Below are 18181 nucleotides of genomic sequence, written 5' to 3'. Positions count from 1 at the left end.
TTCAACTGGCACCAGGCTCAGCTACTCCTAGGTGGCGCTGGTGGTAAAGAACCCGCCTGCCAGTGCAGGAGATGTAAGAGACCAGGGTTTGATCCCTTGGTTGGGAAGATCCCCTGGAGGAGGCCATGGCAGTCCACTCCAGTATTCTTGCCTGGAGAAGTGCATGGTCAGAGGAGTCTGGCAGACTACAGTCCATAGGATCGTACAGAGTCAGACGTGACCGAACTGACTTAGCAGCCGCAGCATTTCAACTAGTAAATACCACTATTTCAACCCCAAGTTCTCGTACCTTGATATTCCTTTCCTGTGCCCCCAACCCCCCCGTCCAGAAAAGTTAATGTCTACCCCGGGAGGGGTCCTTCAGGATTCCAGCTCACTGGCGGCTTGGTTAGTGCCCAGACTACACTGTTGGTTCAATATCCTGACCGTGGGGACTTCCCTAGTGGTCCAGTGGCTAAGACTGCACTCCCAATGCAGGGGGCCCTTATTCAGTTCCTGTTTGGGGGACTAGATCCCACATGCTGCAACTAAGATCTTGCTGTTCGCATGCCACAAAGAAAATCGGAGATCCAGAGTGCCACAGTTAAAACCAGGCATGACTGAATGAATGAATGCATAAATAAATAATAAAAAATATATCCTGACTATGACCTCTGGGAAGACTACACAGGGTTTTGAGACTGGCAGTACATGGAGATAAGAGAGAGGATGAAACGGGTATGTGGCTTCTGAATGGGCCTCAGCTGAATAATTCAACCAGTATTTCTGAAGCATTCCCTGTGTGTTAGGCACTGTGCTAAGCTACACCACTGAGGAGCCCACAAAGTTCTGTGCCCTGGGGCCATGGGGAAGATGACAGTTTTGCCATAGAGAGGTACAAACCTCAGTCCCTGAGTGGAAATGGGAGGAGCGATGAAAGTGCAGACCCAGTGTCAAAGCTCTTATTTTGACATCACCTAACAAGCTCACATCTCTCCACCTTTGGAACACTGACTGCCATGAAAGTCCCAGCAGCTAATTAAACACACAGTAAGTAAGCCAGGCAAGGAACAGCCTGTCCTTGTACACAATGAATCCAGCAGTCTCCTTAGACACAAAAGCTGGCATCTTTATCTATAGAGTGAATCAGTTATTTAACAATTCATGTTCTGTGTCCTAATTGGACCATCAATGGTTTCTTTGAATACTGAGGAAAAGAGACCTAGAGTAAAAGCAGGTCGGCAGCACAGTATTTGTCTAAATAAAAACAACATTTTTTCTTAAGAAAGACTTTTACAGTCAGGAATGTAAAATACTTGAGAAGATGCTCTAATTGTATTTGCCCAGTTACTGGAAGCATGAATCTCTTGGAGGCAAAAAAAAAAATTAAATAGGACTAGCTAGCTACTGTCAGAGCCCAAATAGCACCATGAGGAAAAATAAATAACCATGACACCTTCATTCTCCCAAAGTCAACAAATTCCAATTGATTACATGTATTAAGCAAATACATATTGTTGTTCAGTCACTCAGTCATGTCTGACTCTTTGCGACCCCATGAACTGCAGCACACCAGGCTTCCCTGTCCATCACCAACTCCCGGAGCTTGCTCAAATTCATGTCCATTGAGTTGGTGATGCCATCCAACCATCTCATCCTCTGTCATCTCCTTTTCCTCCTGCCTTCAATCTTTCCCAGCATCAGGGTCTTTTCAATTGAGTCAGTTCTTTGGATTAGGTGACCAAAATATTGGAGTTTCAGCTTCAGCATCAGTCCTTCCAATGAATATTCAGGACTGATTTCCTTTAGGATGGACTGGTTTGATCTCCTTGCAGTCCAAGGGACTCTCAAGAGTCTTCTCCAACACCACAGTTCAAAAGCATCAATTCTTCAGCGTTCAGCTTTCTTTATAGTCCAACTCTCACATCCATACATAACTACGGGAAAAACCATAGCTTTGACTAGATGGACTTTTGTCAGCAAAGTAATGTCTCTACTTTTTAATATGCTGTCTAAGTTGGTCATAGTTTTTCTTCCAGAGAGCAAGTGTCTTTTAATTTCATAGCTGTAGTCACCATCTGCAGTGATTTTGGAGCCCCCCAAAAGAAAATCTCTTACTGTTTCCATTGTTTCCCCATCTATTTGCCATGAAGTGATTGGACCGGATGCCATGATCTTATTTTTTTGAATGTTGAGTTTTAAGCCAACTTTTTCACTTTCATCTTTCACTTTCATCAAGAGGCTCTTTAGTTCTTCTTCACTTTCTGCCATAAGAGTGGTGTCATCTGCATATCTGAACTTATTGATATTTCTCCCGGCAACCTTGATTCCAGCTTGTATTTGTATTCCAACCAAAGTATTGGAGCTTCAGCTTCAGCATCAGTTCTTTTAATGAACATTCAGGGTTGATTTTTTTTTAGGATTGACTGGTTTGGTCTCTTTGCATTCCAAGGGACTCTCAAGGGCCTTCTCCAACACCACAGTTCGAAATACATACTAAGCATCTACTATGTATCAAGTGTATCAATACTTTGGCCACCTGATGCAAAGAGCCACTCTTTGGAAAAGACCCTGATGCTAGGAAAGACTGAGGGCAGGAGGAGAAGAGGGGGACAGAGGATGAGATGGCTGGATGGCATTGTCAACTCAATGGACATGAGTTTGAGCAAGCTCTGGGAGATGGGAAAGGACAGGGAAGCCTGGTATGCAGGTTCCTGGGGTTGCAAAGAGTCAGACATGGCTTAGTGACTGAACATCAACAACAATGTATGAGGTGCAGTCTCTACTATTACCAACTTCCACCTTAATCATCAGGGAAATCAATATGCAGACATGACTGTTGTAGAGTAGAAGAAGTATAGAAATTCAATGTTTCCCACAGTGGAGGTAATACTTAAATAGGAACCAGACATATATTGTGAGTAGGACATTATTGTTTATACCTTCAGTTGGGACTTCTGAGAAAATGAACAATCACAACAGTTTGATTAGTCTGTAGGAGTTTATGACGCATGTGGGAACCCCCTGTCTCGGATCCTATTTCCGAAGCAGAAGAATCAGACCCTGGAAAATATAAGCTGACAAAGTCAGAATGTTACATTGACAAGTGCTACCATTAACTTCTAGTAATACAGTGGTTTGCAAGATGGGAAGGCGATGTATCAAAAATCTTGGTGGGGTGACAGAGGGAACTAAAAGGAATGTTTTTCAAATTACGCATCCCCTTAATAAGAGATTTTATACAGAAATGATTATGAGCACAGGCTTTGGATTCAGACTGCCTAAATTCAAATCCTGGCTTTAGTATGTATTAGTTGTGTGACTTTAGATAAATTATGAAGCCACCATATGATTCAGTTTTTGCAGTTGTAAAAGGGGAACAATGTCATTAGTAGTATCTGTTCATTCAGCTGTTTTTGAGAACTGAGCGAATTAACATAGCTAAAGCCCTTAGAAACGTGCCTCCCTCTCAGGCCCCTTTCCACTGCTGCCTCTCGCTAACCTACATTGACCATCCTGGGGGAGGCCTCAAGCCTCAGACCATGACAGAATCAAGAGGGGGGAGGAATCTTGGAGGCCATCTGATCTCATCCATCCTGGAATCCTCTCTCTGAAATCTTGGCGGAGTCATCTGGCCCCTACTTGAACACACTGAAAAAAATCCGTTCCATCTCTGGACATTTGAAAGAACACACTGAAAAAACCTGTTCCATCTCCAGACATTTGAAAGGCCTCCCTTGTATTGAGCTGAGTCTGTTTCTGTCTTCTCTGACTTTTGCTCTCTCTGTTGGAATCAGAGACAATAAGGTTATTAATATCCCTTTAAATAATGGAGGACAGCTAATGGTGTACAGTTAAGCCTGTGGGCTCTATGGGCAGATTGCATGGATGGACTGACTCTCAGCTTCCCCATTTGTTGATCGTGTGATCTTGGGCAATTTAATCTTTCTATGCCACAAGCTTCCTCATCTGCAAAAAAGGCATACTAATTCTGCCAATTTCATAGGGTTGTTGTGGGGACTGAACAAAATAACATACTTAAGGAACCTGTTGCATGAGATTCAATCACTGTCAGCAATGTCATCATACATATATGGTTCCTAAAACTCAATAAATGGGGACTTCCCTGGTGGTCCAGTGGTTAAGAATCTACCTGCCAATGCATGGGACACAGGTTCGATCCCTGGTCCAGAAAGATCCCACATGCCACAAAGCAAGCAAGCCCAGGCACCACAACCACTGAGGCCGCACACCCTAGAGCCTGTGCTCCACGATAAGAAGCCTGCGTTCTGCAACTAGAGGTAGCCCCCCTTGCCGCAACTAGAGAAAGCTCTCATGCAGCAATGAAGACCCAGCACAGCCAAAAACAAATAAATGAATTTAAAAATGAATGTCACCAACACTGATGCTGTTGATAACACTCTAGGGCATTTGTTTCTTTGGGATAAACATCTGTATTTCCTTCACTTATTCCTGATGCAATTCCAGTGCCCCCTCAGCCGTTCCCTCTGAGTGAGCTCTGGTTGCCAGTCTTCCTCTCCCAGGTTCCAGCTCCCTTTTCCTCTTTCACTGTACCCCCAGTATGGAGCCCAGGACTCTGGGGGCTTCTGGTCCACATAGACCAGAACGAGCCACCATCTTGCTTGTTTGGTTGTTGCTTCATCTACTGATTCATTCACAAATGATTTTAAGCATTTATATTTTTATAAATGGATCCTTAGGGAGAACTGGCTTTTTTAGCAAGCGCATCACGGTCTTGGTTGACAATGAATGCACAGTGACCTGACTCCTCTTTAGTTAGAAATTTTATGAGGAATTTCCTTTGCACTCACAGCTGAACGTTGAAGGTTAAGACTTCGGATTTGTTTCTTTTACGTAGCTCACTCAGCTCCTTAAAATATACTCACCTTTAAATCAGAGTAAGGGTTGCAAACTGGCCGCTCCAGGGCCAAATCCAGCTGGCAGAAATGGGCAGTGTCATCTTTCACCCCTGCCTCCCTGCCTCCCTTCCTTCCTGCCCACTATAAAATATCTGACTTACTTTTAGCAAAGCACAGACTCCCCAACTTAACCAGGGTTTCCTCCATTCTCTGTTGCCCCATACAGGGTATACACACATTTAAATGACCTTTCTGGCCCTGAAGGCATTGAAGGTTTAGATCCCAACATTTGGGACAGTGAGCAATTTGCAAAAGGGAGGGGTCATTATAGCAGTTTTTATTTTAGAGCATTTACTGTGGACAGGCACTGGGCTATATATACATTCCATACATCCTACAACTTTAAGAGACTGAGAAAGAAAAGCCAGCCCAGAGCCACAGAGCTGGAGGCAGCCCCAGGAACCATGCAGGCCTGGGCAGCCACTGCTGTGCTCCATGGAAACGGGTGCTCTTCTGAAGCAGTCACACCTGGCCTCCTTATTCTTAAACATCTAAGGAACTACAGAGGCTTTAATTCAGCTGAAAAACGGAAGGGGAGCAGACTGCTACCCCCAAACATTACACTGTGGCATACTGGCTATTCTGAACTATAGTTACTTGAGAAACCATTTTAAGAAGGACACTCTGACCCTTCTCTGTCCCCCTGAAGGCAGGAAACAGATCTGTCATCCGAAAGCTACCTTCCCTGTCCCAGGAAGGTAGAAGACATTTTTTATCACCAGAAATAGGGAATTTAGGACAGGGAAGGCTGTATAAACAAATGTTGTTACGTCTTCACTAATTTGCTACTCTAAGTCCAAAATCCTTTGTCTTGTCAATTCTTTATAAATTCACTGTTTTTTCTGTGTAAAAGGTATTAAAGCTGCCAGTTTTGGTCTCATACATTTATGGGATTCCTGTACATACAGCATTAAATGTTTTCTTCCTGTTTATCTGCCTTAAGTCAACTTACATATTAGGCCAGCCAAAGAACCTATTGTAGAAGGGAAGAGGGGGACATTTTTCCACCCCTATGAAATTACGATTAGATGTGAAAACCAACACCTAGTAAAGAGAATAAACAGATAAGCCCCAGAACAAAATGATAAAAACTGTCCTAGCTTTTAAGAGGAAATTCTAAAAATCCTGAGAATGAGAGTTTTTCTGAGGCTATTATTATTAAACGAAGTGGTCACGCGTGCATGTATATCTATACTATATTTTATTTTGTTGAATATGCTTTTATGACACCATAGCCCATGTGTAAAACTTGATTTCTCTAAGGACAGTGCAGACAGAGCACCAGAGCTGATCATTAGAAGCTGTGTCTTCAGAAGCAGAACCAGACAGGGCAAGGAGCAGCAGAAAATTAACTGACTGCCTCATAAAAATTCCAGACTAGCCAGCCCTCAATGACAGCAGGGGCCTCCCTTCCTCCCTTGTGTTCTCAACAGGGATCAAATGAAGGCCCACAAACTACTGACACTATCACGTTTTCAGGAAAGACCCCCTTTCGTCAGTTCACATGTTTCCGAGGGCCAACTGCTGTGTCCCATGTGAAATACTGAAGCACAGTGCCCGCCTGCCCTCCTGGAGCTCAGAATCTAGACGATGCAAGTTCTTTCCTTTTGAGTGTCACTTACTCAGAATTCCAAATATTTCTCGTAATCATTTTCCAACATAAGATGTCTCTGAAACAGAGATGGATTATAGTTTCTGGAAGTATCTAGTTCCCATGATGCAATGGACTGAATTATGTCCCTGCCAAATCCATATCTTAAAGCCCTAACCCCATGCGACTGTCCTGGACACAGGGCCATTCAGCAGGATTAAGGTCAAGTGAGGTCATTAAGTGTAGCTGCTGCTGCTGCTAAGTCACGTCAGTCGTGTCCGACTCTGTGCGACCCCATAGACAGCAGCCCACCAGGCTTCCCTGTCCCTGGGATTCTCCAGGCAAGAACACTGGAGTGGGTTGCCATTTCCTTCTGCAAAGCATGAAAGTGAAAAGTGAAAGTGAAGTTGCTCAGTCGTGTCCGACTCTTAGCGACCCCATGGACTATAACCCACCAGGCTCCTCCGCCCATGGGAATTTTCCAGGCAAGAGTACTGGAGAGGGGTGCCATTGCCTTCTCCGCATCAAGTGTAGAGTCCTGATCTAAGTGGACTGGAGTCCTTATAAGAAGAGGAAGAGATACTGGTGCTCTCTTTGTGTGCACACACTGGGGAAGGCCACGTGGGCACGCAGCAAGAAGGCAGAGCTCTGCAAGCCAGGGAGAGGGTTCTCGCCAGAACCAACCTTGCTGGCACTCACATCTCAGACTTCCAGCCTCCCAAATTATAAGAAAATAAATCCCTGCTTAAGTGACTCAGCCTGCAGTATTTTGTTATGGCAGCTCTAGCGCAGTAATATACGTGGTGTTATATTAGCGCGTGTAGAGTAACTAAGGGTACAAAAGCATCAGTATGAAATAGCATCACTCAGATGCCTCTCACCAGTTCAGGGGCTTGGTGGGCATCTACTATTTTGCCTGCTCTGCTTCTCTGACTTGTTTGGGGAACTCCTCATCCCCAGTCCATAGAGTTCATGTGGAGTTGTGACTCTGTTTACTGCCCTATGCTGACCATAGGCTTGCTTATCATGGTACCCAATCACCCTGACGACGGTGACGGTAACTGGTACAGCAGCTGGCATGCCACACAGACAGGACATCAGAGCCTTTCTCTGCATTTATATGCAGTACTTACCTTGGACATTTGATATGCATTGAGAGAACTTGCTTTTTCTGCTAGGCTTGCAGAAAAGTGAAAGTGTTAGTCACTCAGCCAGGTCCAACTCTTTGGGACTCCATGGATTGTAGCCCACCAGGCTCCTCTGTCCACGGGATTTTCCATGCAAGAGTACTGCAGTGGGTTGCTGTTTCCTTCTCCAGGAGATCTTCCCAACCCAGGGATCGAACCTGGGTCTCCTGCATTGCAGGCAGACTCTTTAGCATCTGAGCCACCAGGGAAACTTGCAGAGCTGGGTCTTAAAAGGCTGGCTGCATGTAGGAAGCCTGACTGTAATGGTAGAGAGCAAGGCTGGAGGAGAAATGAGAAGACAGAGAGTGCATGTTATGTCCGGCCATGTCTCAAACCTACTCCTGGCTCCCCACTCCCCAAAGCAGCGTATTGCTTCTCTTTTAAGCTTAAGCTAGCTTGAGTTTGATTTCTGTCACTTGCATCTAAGAATCTCAACTTATCCAGTAGGTTCACTAGTCCCTTTGAGTCCTTTGTTGGCCAGATTTGGCCAGAACCCAGGCTCAGAGTGGCTTTCATCCTCCGATTGTGCTGATCCTTTTCTTTTCAGAGAAGGGCAAGTTTTACCATCAGATTTCCCATGACTAGACACATACTTTCCCTGCATTCCCCTCTAGGTTCTTCCAGCTAAACACCTCAGTTTTCCTGTCTTTAAAAGGGCAACAGCTACCTGTAAAAACACCGAATCACTATGCTGTACACACAAAACTAATATAATATTATAAACCAACTATACTTCAATTTTGTAAAAATTGGGAAGAGTTGCTGTGAAGTAATTTCAGGAGGTATCTAGCATATTATTGGGCAGTAGTCGGTGCTTGAGAATGTTAGCTCCAATCACGGAAAATTCTCTGTATGGTGCCTGAGGCCCTCTCTTAGGCTTCCATATAACAATCTCTTATTTTTCCTCATGAAAAGCAAAAGCAATGAACAGATCACAGTCAATATCTGTTGTTTTGACAGTAAGATCTTAGTTCCCTCCCAGAGGAAGGTTGTCTATCTGTAACAAGGGAGGAGAACATGTGTGCATAAATGCTCTGCTTAAAATTGTGCTTTGTTTAGAAATCATTCTTGCCTATTTTTCCTCTTCAATTCAAAAATGAGAAGAAACCATTTCTTTGGCGTCCAGAAGCATAATGTAACATAACATGCTCAGTCCTGTCTGGATCTTTGTGACCCTATAGACTGTAGCCTGCCAGGCTCCTCTGTCCGTGGGATTTCCCAGGCAAGGAGGTTGCCATTTCCTCCTCCAGGGGATCTTCCCGACCCAGGAATGGAACCCCCATCTCCTGCATGTTCTTCACTGGTACTCGGGTTCTTTACCACTGAGCCAAATGGAAAGCCCAGCATCCAGGAAGGAGAACTGAAATGAAAGATTACCAGGGGTGCTCAATTACTGCTCTGAGGAAATTAACAAAGAGGGCTGGCAAGCCTGCCCTCCCTGGCACAGTCACTGGATGGGCTTGCAAAGATTTGGTTGGGTCCTGGGGAAACTTCTTTGCTGTCTGCCGTCACCACCAAATGGGAGGTACCACCGCACCCCTCCAGGGGAGGATAGTTTGGGAAACAGAAGAACCTCAGGTTCAGGCTGAAGCAGGAGCTTCATAAGGCTGCTACCTGGATGGTACATCTGGTATAATAGGGATAAAGGAAGTGCAAAACCCTTTTGACTGGTCTCAGCCTCCTGGGATCCTGAAATCTCCATTACTTGGGATAAAAAAGAATAGCAGTACAAACTGCCCCACAGAGGAGAAGCTTCTGGTCAACAATTAGGGCTTGCTAAACAACCAACCAGAGCAGGGTAGTGCTGACACAGGCTTGGCGAAGCATTAAATCATCACACTCAGTGGGTCAGCCTGAGTCAGGGCCACCAGCCTTCCCTGTCGTGGACAGAGGTCTGAGTCACACTGCATGCACTCATCCAGTTTAGTCTCGCCCTGTGAGGTGGGTACCTATCCCCCTTATATAGAGGAAGAAACCAGCTTAGAGATATGAGGTAACCAGTTGGTAAGCAGAACTTGCTTGTCTGTATAAATACAACACCCACATTCTTCCCCACTGCAAAAAAGTATTCACATATTTAAGACTCTTGTTTCTAAGGCATGCAATGAGGGTAGTTAGCCAGCACACCCCTAATTAACTAGATGGGCTTCATCTTCCTAATAATCTTCATCTTTTTTACTCTAAAACAAAAAGTCATCCTATCAGCACCATTCAAAATGCTTGGAGAAGGAAATGGCAACCCACTCCAGTATTCTTGCCTGGAGAATCCCAGGGACAGAGGAGACTGTTGGGCTGCCGTCTATGGGGTCACACAGAGTCGGACACGACTGACGCGACTTAGCAGCAGCAGCAGCAAAATGCTTCTTTTCCCAGAGAAGAGGCTGTTCTCCAATATTTTCTCAATCAGCCTTATGAAAGCCTGGCACATTGTTTCTCAGTCATCGTAAGCAGCGTTCATCTGCATCTCTTCATTCGCTGAACACTGAATAGGTCAGGCCTCTTTGCTCCATGTCCTGGGTCCTCAGAGGGGCCTGCAGCCCTTTTATGGTTATCCCTCGCCTGGCCCAGCCAAAGGCCAAAGCAAGATGGTCCAGCTCTGGGGGTAGAGACCTCCTCTGGTTTCCCCACTTGAAGACCAGTTAATCACCTGCGGTAGTTCATGCTTCTTCCTCTTCCATACAAATAAGACCCAGGCACTTCTTGAGAAACCTCTGGCTTGCAATGTTTTGAAAAGTTTTCAAACAACCATCACTTGTGCTTCCACTCAGCAGCTGAAGTATCAGTGTGGCGGGGTGGAAGGTCAGGGCGACATTGCTGTCCTGCAATTGCTGCATTTATTTCACTCATTTCACATATTGGCAGGGGGATGGGCATAAATGGTTAGGTATTTACTTCTTGATTTGTTTAGGGCCCTCTCTCACCCCACACCCAGTCTCATTCATCAGTAACTGGAGACAGCTGTCTACAAGGAATGTTTTTATGGTGTTTTAATGTTATTTTATTTTCCTAAAATGTCAGTTGGACAGCCAAGAAAATTTCCCCTTAGAGTCCTTGGAGGTTGTTCTGAGCTGAAATCACCACCCCCATGGTTGGCTGAGCACTAAATGAAAAGCAGTGTTATAAGTCAAATTAATATTTTAGGGAAGAAAATGTGTGAACCCACACCAGCAGTTCTGCCAGCATAATTTCAAGCTTTAGCCACAAAACTGCAAAGGAACGACTGAGGGCCAGAGTCATCCCTGGCCATTAGTTAGGGAGCCGAAATCCAAGAGAGGGAGAGAATGAATAATGGTGATGAGGTCTCCGTTCATCCACTGTGGCAGATTAGAAGGCCATCAGAAGGCAGGAGTGATGACATTTTTAAATGGATTCATTCTGTGAGAAGACAGCTGGGTGAAAAGCAGTGGGTCAGAGCTTATTAGAAACCACAGCTGAAGCCGTAAGGAAAGAACATAAGACGCTGTAGAAAAATAATGATGATGAGAGATAAAGCAGCTTGACAAAAGCAGTTTACAAAACTGAATGTACACTATTGTCCAATTTTTGAAAACTACAAGAGAGATACAGACAGGCAAGCAATAGGCATGAGTTGAGTGCCAGGGTTTTTAAAACTGACTTTGCAATAGAATGTTCTGGAATTTTTTTTTTTAAACACAGACCCATCGTCCCTATCCCTGCTGCTGCTGCTGCTTCTAAGTCACTTCAGTCGTGTCTGACTCTGTGCGACCCCATAGACAGCAGCCCACCAGGCTCCCCCATCCCTGGGATTCTCCAGGCAAGAATACTGGAGTGGGTTGCCATTTCCTTCTCCAATGCATGAAAGTGAAAAGTGAAAGTGAAGTCGCTCAGTCGTGTCTAACTCTTAGCCACCAGGTGGACTGTAGCCCACCAGGCTCCTCCGTCCATGGCATTTCCAGGCAAGAGGACCAGAGTGGAGTGCCACTGCCTTCCCCTCCCTACCCCTAAAAGTTCTGATTTATTAGCTCTGGTTTAGCATCTCTATTTTAAAAATCTTCCCAGGTTGTTCTGATGCATTGTCAGCACTGAGGACCACTAGTACATACAGAGAAAAATTTAAAAACCAGAAATGGCTTTATGGGGTATTTCTGATTTAATTTTCATGCAGTTTTTCTGTGTTCCTACATATTGTTCTATGAACATGCATTACATCTCTGATCAGAAAAGGTTATTAATAAAAATTATAACTGAACTTATTAGGAATAATCACCCCAGGCAACAAGAAATAATAATAATGACTAACATTTTGCTGAGAGCCAGATATGCTCTTTGTCTTGTTTTTGTTTTGTTTTGTTTTTCGGCAATTGGGAATGTCGGATCTTTGTTCCCTGATCAGAGATTGAACTGAACCCATGGCCCCTGCAGTGGAAGCACAGAGTCTTGACCACTGAACCACAAGGGAACTCCCAGACACTGGCTTTATCAATGTTATCACTTAGTCCTTAAACAACTCTGTGACCGAGGCACTGGTATTTCAGCCATTCTACTGATAAGGAAGGTGAAGTCCAAGAGGTTCCAGCTCAGACACCAAGACAGTGACAGACACAGCACAAACTCGGGACCAGTTACTAGAGAACCTGAGGTTTACCCTAAAGAAGTCCCGTGTGGTCCCTCCCCTCCATCACACCATCACGGGCCCTCTGGATCCAGGGCCTCACCTGTGCCTGCTTCCAGCTTCCCAGGGCTCATGGGAAGTTTCCTCTCTGAATTCCCATCAGTGTTCTACTTCTTCCAAAGACTTGCCACAGTTTGCTACTCCCCTCAAAGGAGAACTCTGTCTCCATGCAAGCTAGAGAGAGAGGAAAAAGAAAGAAGAAATTAAACACCACAGGATACTGACTGTCTATTAAGACATATTATAAGAATCCTTTTTTAAAAGTATTAATTGATTTTTTTACTGGAGTGGAGAATGAAGAGGAGGTACCCCAGGCAATTATACTTGGGGATACAGATGTGAAATTCTACAGGGTTTTCCCCTGGGGAGATGACAGAGTGCTTATCAGATTAGTTCCCCTTTTCACAGATGGTGGTGCCAAATTCTTAAGAAACTACATGAAAGAGAGAGAGAGAGAAAAAAAAAAAATGAGTGATGCCCCAGCCAGAACCAAAAATCCTTTCTAGTCCACAAAAGGTTTGTGGATTTTAAAAGATTTTTTAAAAAATCAACAGCTATTTACCTTCATTCTCTTTCATGGTTAGGTTTACAGCATGTCCTGTAAGATGTGAATTTCAGATAAGTAATTTTTTTGGTAAAAGATGTCCCAAATATGGGACATATTTATACTAAAAAATTATTGTTTAATTTTAGTGAGAGGTCAATTTTAACGGAGTCCTGTACTTTTATGTGCTAAATATGACAGACCTTTTCATGAGAAACATGATTTTCTTTCTTCCTTGGACATTGTTTTTCCTTCTCAGTGTCATCAGCTCAATGATTTGAAGAAGCATAAACCAGAAAATTGATCTCATCAATTGAGCTCATCCTTTTGTGTCAAACAACCCACTGAGTCAACTCCTCTGGTAGTCAGTAAGTGTTACATCTTTCAAAGGCACACACACACACCCCCCTAATACACATGCATTCACAGACACCCACACACCTTCAGAGATGCCCAGGCACACACTTTCACATATATGTATGCATATGCACACACACAGAGTACAAACAGATTTTAATTTCCCCTAACACTCTAAAATGCAGATCCCTCATTCTCTTTTCAGATTTTCACAGCTTTCCAAACACATTTTCTTATTTGTTCAAGGAGAAAAAGTCATGTCTCCAGTTTGCTTTATATGCCCAGCTACACTGACCGGGCTTCCCACAGAGATGGTTGGCAATAAGACCTCATCTTTTGTATTTCAGAAATGTTGAATTTTATTTTCTTGCCACTGCATTAAACTGCTATTTTAGTATAAAGGGGATGACAGTTGTCTTAGGGTCAGATACTAAACACAACTTTATAACAAGGAAAAATACAAAACTGCAAATTGAAAACTTGAACCATGTAATAAAAATACTTGAAAATGAGAGAAAAGAAAAATTTTTAAGTATTTTCAAGAAGGATAGTAGTTAAATGAATAATTCCTAGATCCAGCCTACTTGAGTAACTAGCTGGCCAAGTTACTTAACTTTATCTGTAAAGTAGAAATAACAATAGTTTCCATCTCATGGATTGCTGTGATATTTAAGTAAATACATAATTAAAGATGTACAAAATAGTGGCCAACACACATTTTTTACTATTACAATTACCTCTTATTTGCCACACACAGGGGTAGCCTCTTTACATACATAATTATATTTGATTATCAAATGAATGTGAGCTATGTAGTCATGAGGAAACTGAAACTCACAGAGGTTAAGAGACTTCCCTGAGGTCACACAGCTAGCATGCAATAAAGCCAAGATTTAAGTACCAATCTCAGTACAAAAACACTGTTCTCCTGATTACCCAGTTTTAAGGTAACAAGCAGAAAGTACACAGGTGGCAAGGTGGTAGCTTTTCAAGGAGAAGACCTCTATGGTCATTGCTTCTATGGAGTGGGGTGGGGGTGGGGTATTCAGAAAGGTTTGGACTGGTGCATCAGGTAGAGAGTACAGGACCCTCTGTCTAGTTACAAACCTCACCCAAACATTGGCCAACCAGATTAGGACCCTACTTTTTTGTGACCTCTCCATGTAAATCCCAAGGAGGTGGAAAGCCCTGACCCTGACTCTGCCTGACTCTCTGTTTTAAGGCAATTAAGGTAGGGCTGATCCACCAGCACTGGGCGTGTTCTAGCAGCAGCCCCAAGGACTCGATCTTTCACTCACATTTGTCTACTCAGCTTCTCCACCTGGATATCTAAGACTCTCATCTCAGACTTAAGTCCAAAACTGGCTTTACCTCTGAGGGCCCCAGTTCAACAGATAACAACTCCCTTCTGGTTGAGCGGACCTAAAGGCGTGGAGTTGTCCTTCAGGTCTCTCTCTCTTGTGCCCTTGATATCTAATCCATGGACTCATCCCTCATCCAGTCCTGATGGTTCTACCTTCAGAATACATTCATAACCTGACCACCTCCCTCCATCTCCACGCCCACCCTCCCAGTCTGTGCATCACGCCTTCATCAGGACCGCTTCCATCCTTGTCTCCTGCCATCATGTCATCTTCACACAGTGGCCAGAGTACTCTTGTTACATTTGCCTCAGATCACCAGGCTCTTCTGCTCAAACTCCTCCAAAGTCTCCCACCTCAGAGGGCCTGAGAAGCCCGTCATTATCCACAACTCTGCCTCAGCTCTCTTGGACCTCCCCTCGCACCACGATCCGCAACCCCATCTGTTCCAGCCCCTACCCCTCCACACCAGTCCTTGCCCGGGCTGAGCCTGCACCCGCATTAGGCCCTTCGCTCTCTGTCTGCTGGAAGTACCCCACCACGTTGCCTCCGTGACTCAGTCCCCAGCATCCTTCAGATCACTGTGCTCCTCCATCTCACCCTACCAGAGAGGACCACCCTGTCCACCTACATAAAACAGCGATGTACCACCCTCCCCCGGGCACTCCCTCCCCCTTAACCTGCCTTATTTTTTTCACAGCATTTGTCACTTCCTGATGTGCTCTATTCACCTATTTGCTTATTGTCTCCATCCTCTAGAAAGGAAGATCGAGGTGGATAGAGATTTTATCTGTGTCATTGACTGCTATTTATGTATCCTCAAGGCCTAGAAGCCTATGCACATGCAGTAGGTACACAATAAACATTTGACAAATGAATGAATGACAAATGAGCCTCATGTCATCTGAACAGGATGCCTCTGCTGATTGCTTCAGCTTTCCTACTCTAAAGTCAGCCTTTAGAAAGACTCTTGAGACCTCCCTGGTGGTTCAGTGGTCAAGACTCCACACTTCCATTGCAGGGGATGTGGGTTGGGGAACTAAGATCCTGTAGGCTGTGAGGTGTGGCCAAAAAAAAAAAAAGACTCTGCACTCTGCATTCTTTTCCATCTTAGGAGTCAAAACTCCAGGGTGATCCTGAACAAATCTTTTCTGGCTGGCGTGCTGCTGTGTTTGTGCAGTTCTGCTCGGTTGGGTTGAACAGAACAGGCTCATGGACAAAGCCACATGCAAGGCTCCCTGCGTGTCTCTGGCTTCCCATGTGTTCTCGGTGGAAACGTGTCTGGGGCCACTGTTCTAAAGGCTCCAAACCAACCAGCGCATGACGAAAACCTCATCACTCAAGCAGAGAAGAAAACAAATCCATCCACCTCAATGCCCACGTCCATGGAAACTTGGCATTCATTCAAAAGGCCAGTGCTGGCAACACTTTTGACTTTTATTATCCTCTTTTGTCATTTCAGGGATTGTGTTTACAGGCACATGCTGAGAGGAGGCGGCCTTTCGAATTGAATGCACCAAGCAGGAAACCTTCCAAAGCCCAAATTAATTATCTTCAGCAGCATCTAAATAATTATTATTTTGTGAGGAGTTTGCCAGTCAGAGACTTTGGCACATCCATTAGGGACCCTGAAACCACGCCAAGGACTTAGCCTTTCACTGCAGAAATCCCTTTACCCTCCCCAAATAAGCAAGGCTGTTAGAGAAAGGCTTTGCTGATCCAGGTGGGAAGCCTCACCCAACCCTCTGGCTTCTGCTGCATCTCCTAACAGCTGAAGTGTTGCCTACAGGAGCCTCACACAGACACTGAACACTGTGAAGGCAGAATGCTAGAGTATGCAGTTGCTAAATGTCCAAGGATCGTTCCTAGAAGGATTCAGGCATATCCAGTCACCACTGTGTTGGTTACTCATTTCTCCAGGATTACATTGGCAACACTATCAATAAGTCTAGAGTTCCTGTTAATGGGTCCCAGGTTCATGTACACCTTCATGTACATGTTCATGTACATGAAGAGGACAATGCCCGGTGGAAGTACTTGAACTCTGTGGTTTTTCTGGCACTTGCTTCAGCCATGTCCCCTCTAAGATTCCTGAACATTCAACCAGCACAAATTTCTAGATCATTTTTAAAGTATATTTATGGACACTGAAGGCTCAGATGGTAAAGAGTTTGCCTGCAATGCAGGAGACTCAGGTTTGATCCCTGGGTCGGGAAGATCCCCTGGAGAAGGGAATGCAACCCATTCCAGTATTCTTGCCTGGAGAATTTCATGGACAGAGGAGCCTGGTGGGCTACAGTCCACGGGTCACAGAGAGTCAGACACGACTAGGTAACCATCACTTTCACTTTCACACCATACTTTAATTTGTCATCCATTTTAAGATGCACCATTATTTTATGTTGGAGAAGGAAGTAGCAACCCACTTCAGTATTCTTGCCTGAAGAATCCCATGGACAGAGGAAGCCTGATGAGCTACAGTCCATAGGGTCACAAAGAGTTGGACACGATTGAGTGACTAACTCATACACACATACATTATTTTATGTAAAGCTAAGAAAGACAACAATGCCGTCAATTAAATTAGAACAAGCCATTGACTGTAGATTGGGTCCTGATCAGAAATAAGTTGTTAAAAAGTGTGCATCTTATCAATACAATCATGTGTGTGTATGCGTGTGTAGGGAGAAAGAGAAAGATGTAGTGGGAGAAAAAGGAAACTCATATAAGTGGTTTGGAGCAGTTTTGATATTTCATATTTTTACCATTTCTAAAATTAAAGAAAATTACTATACTGCTTTAAAAATCCACTTGGGATTTTAATAGAATTTTTTATATTATCAACTGTACGAATTTATTTCTATCTTAGACTCTACTGAGCAGGCACCAAGTTCTCTAACATGAAAATGAATTATGTAATTGCTTTTTCTGCTTGCTCTTCTTGCAAAGGGCCAAACCAGGTTCAGTGTTGCTGCCTCAGCAGAGCACATATGATTAAGTAATGCAGAAAATGGCCATCGTTCTAAGATCGTGAATCCACTCACTCACTCACTCAGGACTGCCATCTAAACTCCAGTCACTGGTAATTTTCTGAGTTTATCACTCGTTTCTCATTTACAGAATGAGAAGCTAGAACTAAATTGATTTCTAAGCACCGTTTCTGCTTTAACATTCAGCTTTATACTAACTCCAGTTCAACTTCTAAAATATAGGAATCATCTGGAAAACATTTAATGAGCATACGTTCAAGGCACTCTCGTTATTGCTTCATTTAACCCTGAGGCAGCTCTGTGAGGTATAACAGATGTTACTATGACTATTTCACAGATGCAGAAGCTGCAAATAAATGCCGAGCAGGGTCTTTTGTTTTCCGTTACAGATTGAGGGACATATAATTCACATCCCATACAACTCACCTTTTAAAGTGTAAATTTCAATGATTTTTAGTATATTTGGGGCTTCCCTGGTGGCTCAGAGGATAAAGCGTCTGCCTGCAATGCAGGAGACCGGGGTTCGACCCCTGGGTTGGGAAGATCCCCTGGAGAAGGAAATGGCAGCCCACTCCAGTATTCTTGCCTGGAGAATCCCA

The 18181-nt window shown here is 44.1% G+C and overlaps 1 long non-coding RNA gene across 1 annotated transcript; it reads right to left on the bottom strand.

Annotated features, from left to right (window-relative positions):
- Positions 1-2627: 2627 nt before the first annotated feature.
- Positions 2628-13831, bottom strand: LOC123333322. Its single transcript, XR_006550630.2, has 3 exons — positions 12374-13831; positions 7644-7976; positions 2628-3042 (listed from the first exon to the last, which is right to left on the bottom strand). It is a non-coding gene; the product is annotated as an uncharacterized LOC123333322 (long non-coding RNA).
- Between the last annotated feature and the right edge of the window lie 4350 nt (positions 13832-18181).

The sequence above is a fragment of the Bubalus bubalis genome, chromosome 4, assembly GCF_019923935.1.
Source record: "Bubalus bubalis isolate 160015118507 breed Murrah chromosome 4, NDDB_SH_1, whole genome shotgun sequence".
Classification (NCBI taxonomy): Eukaryota; Metazoa; Chordata; class Mammalia; order Artiodactyla; family Bovidae; genus Bubalus; species Bubalus bubalis.
This window is presented reverse-complemented; position numbering and strand designations above follow the sequence as displayed.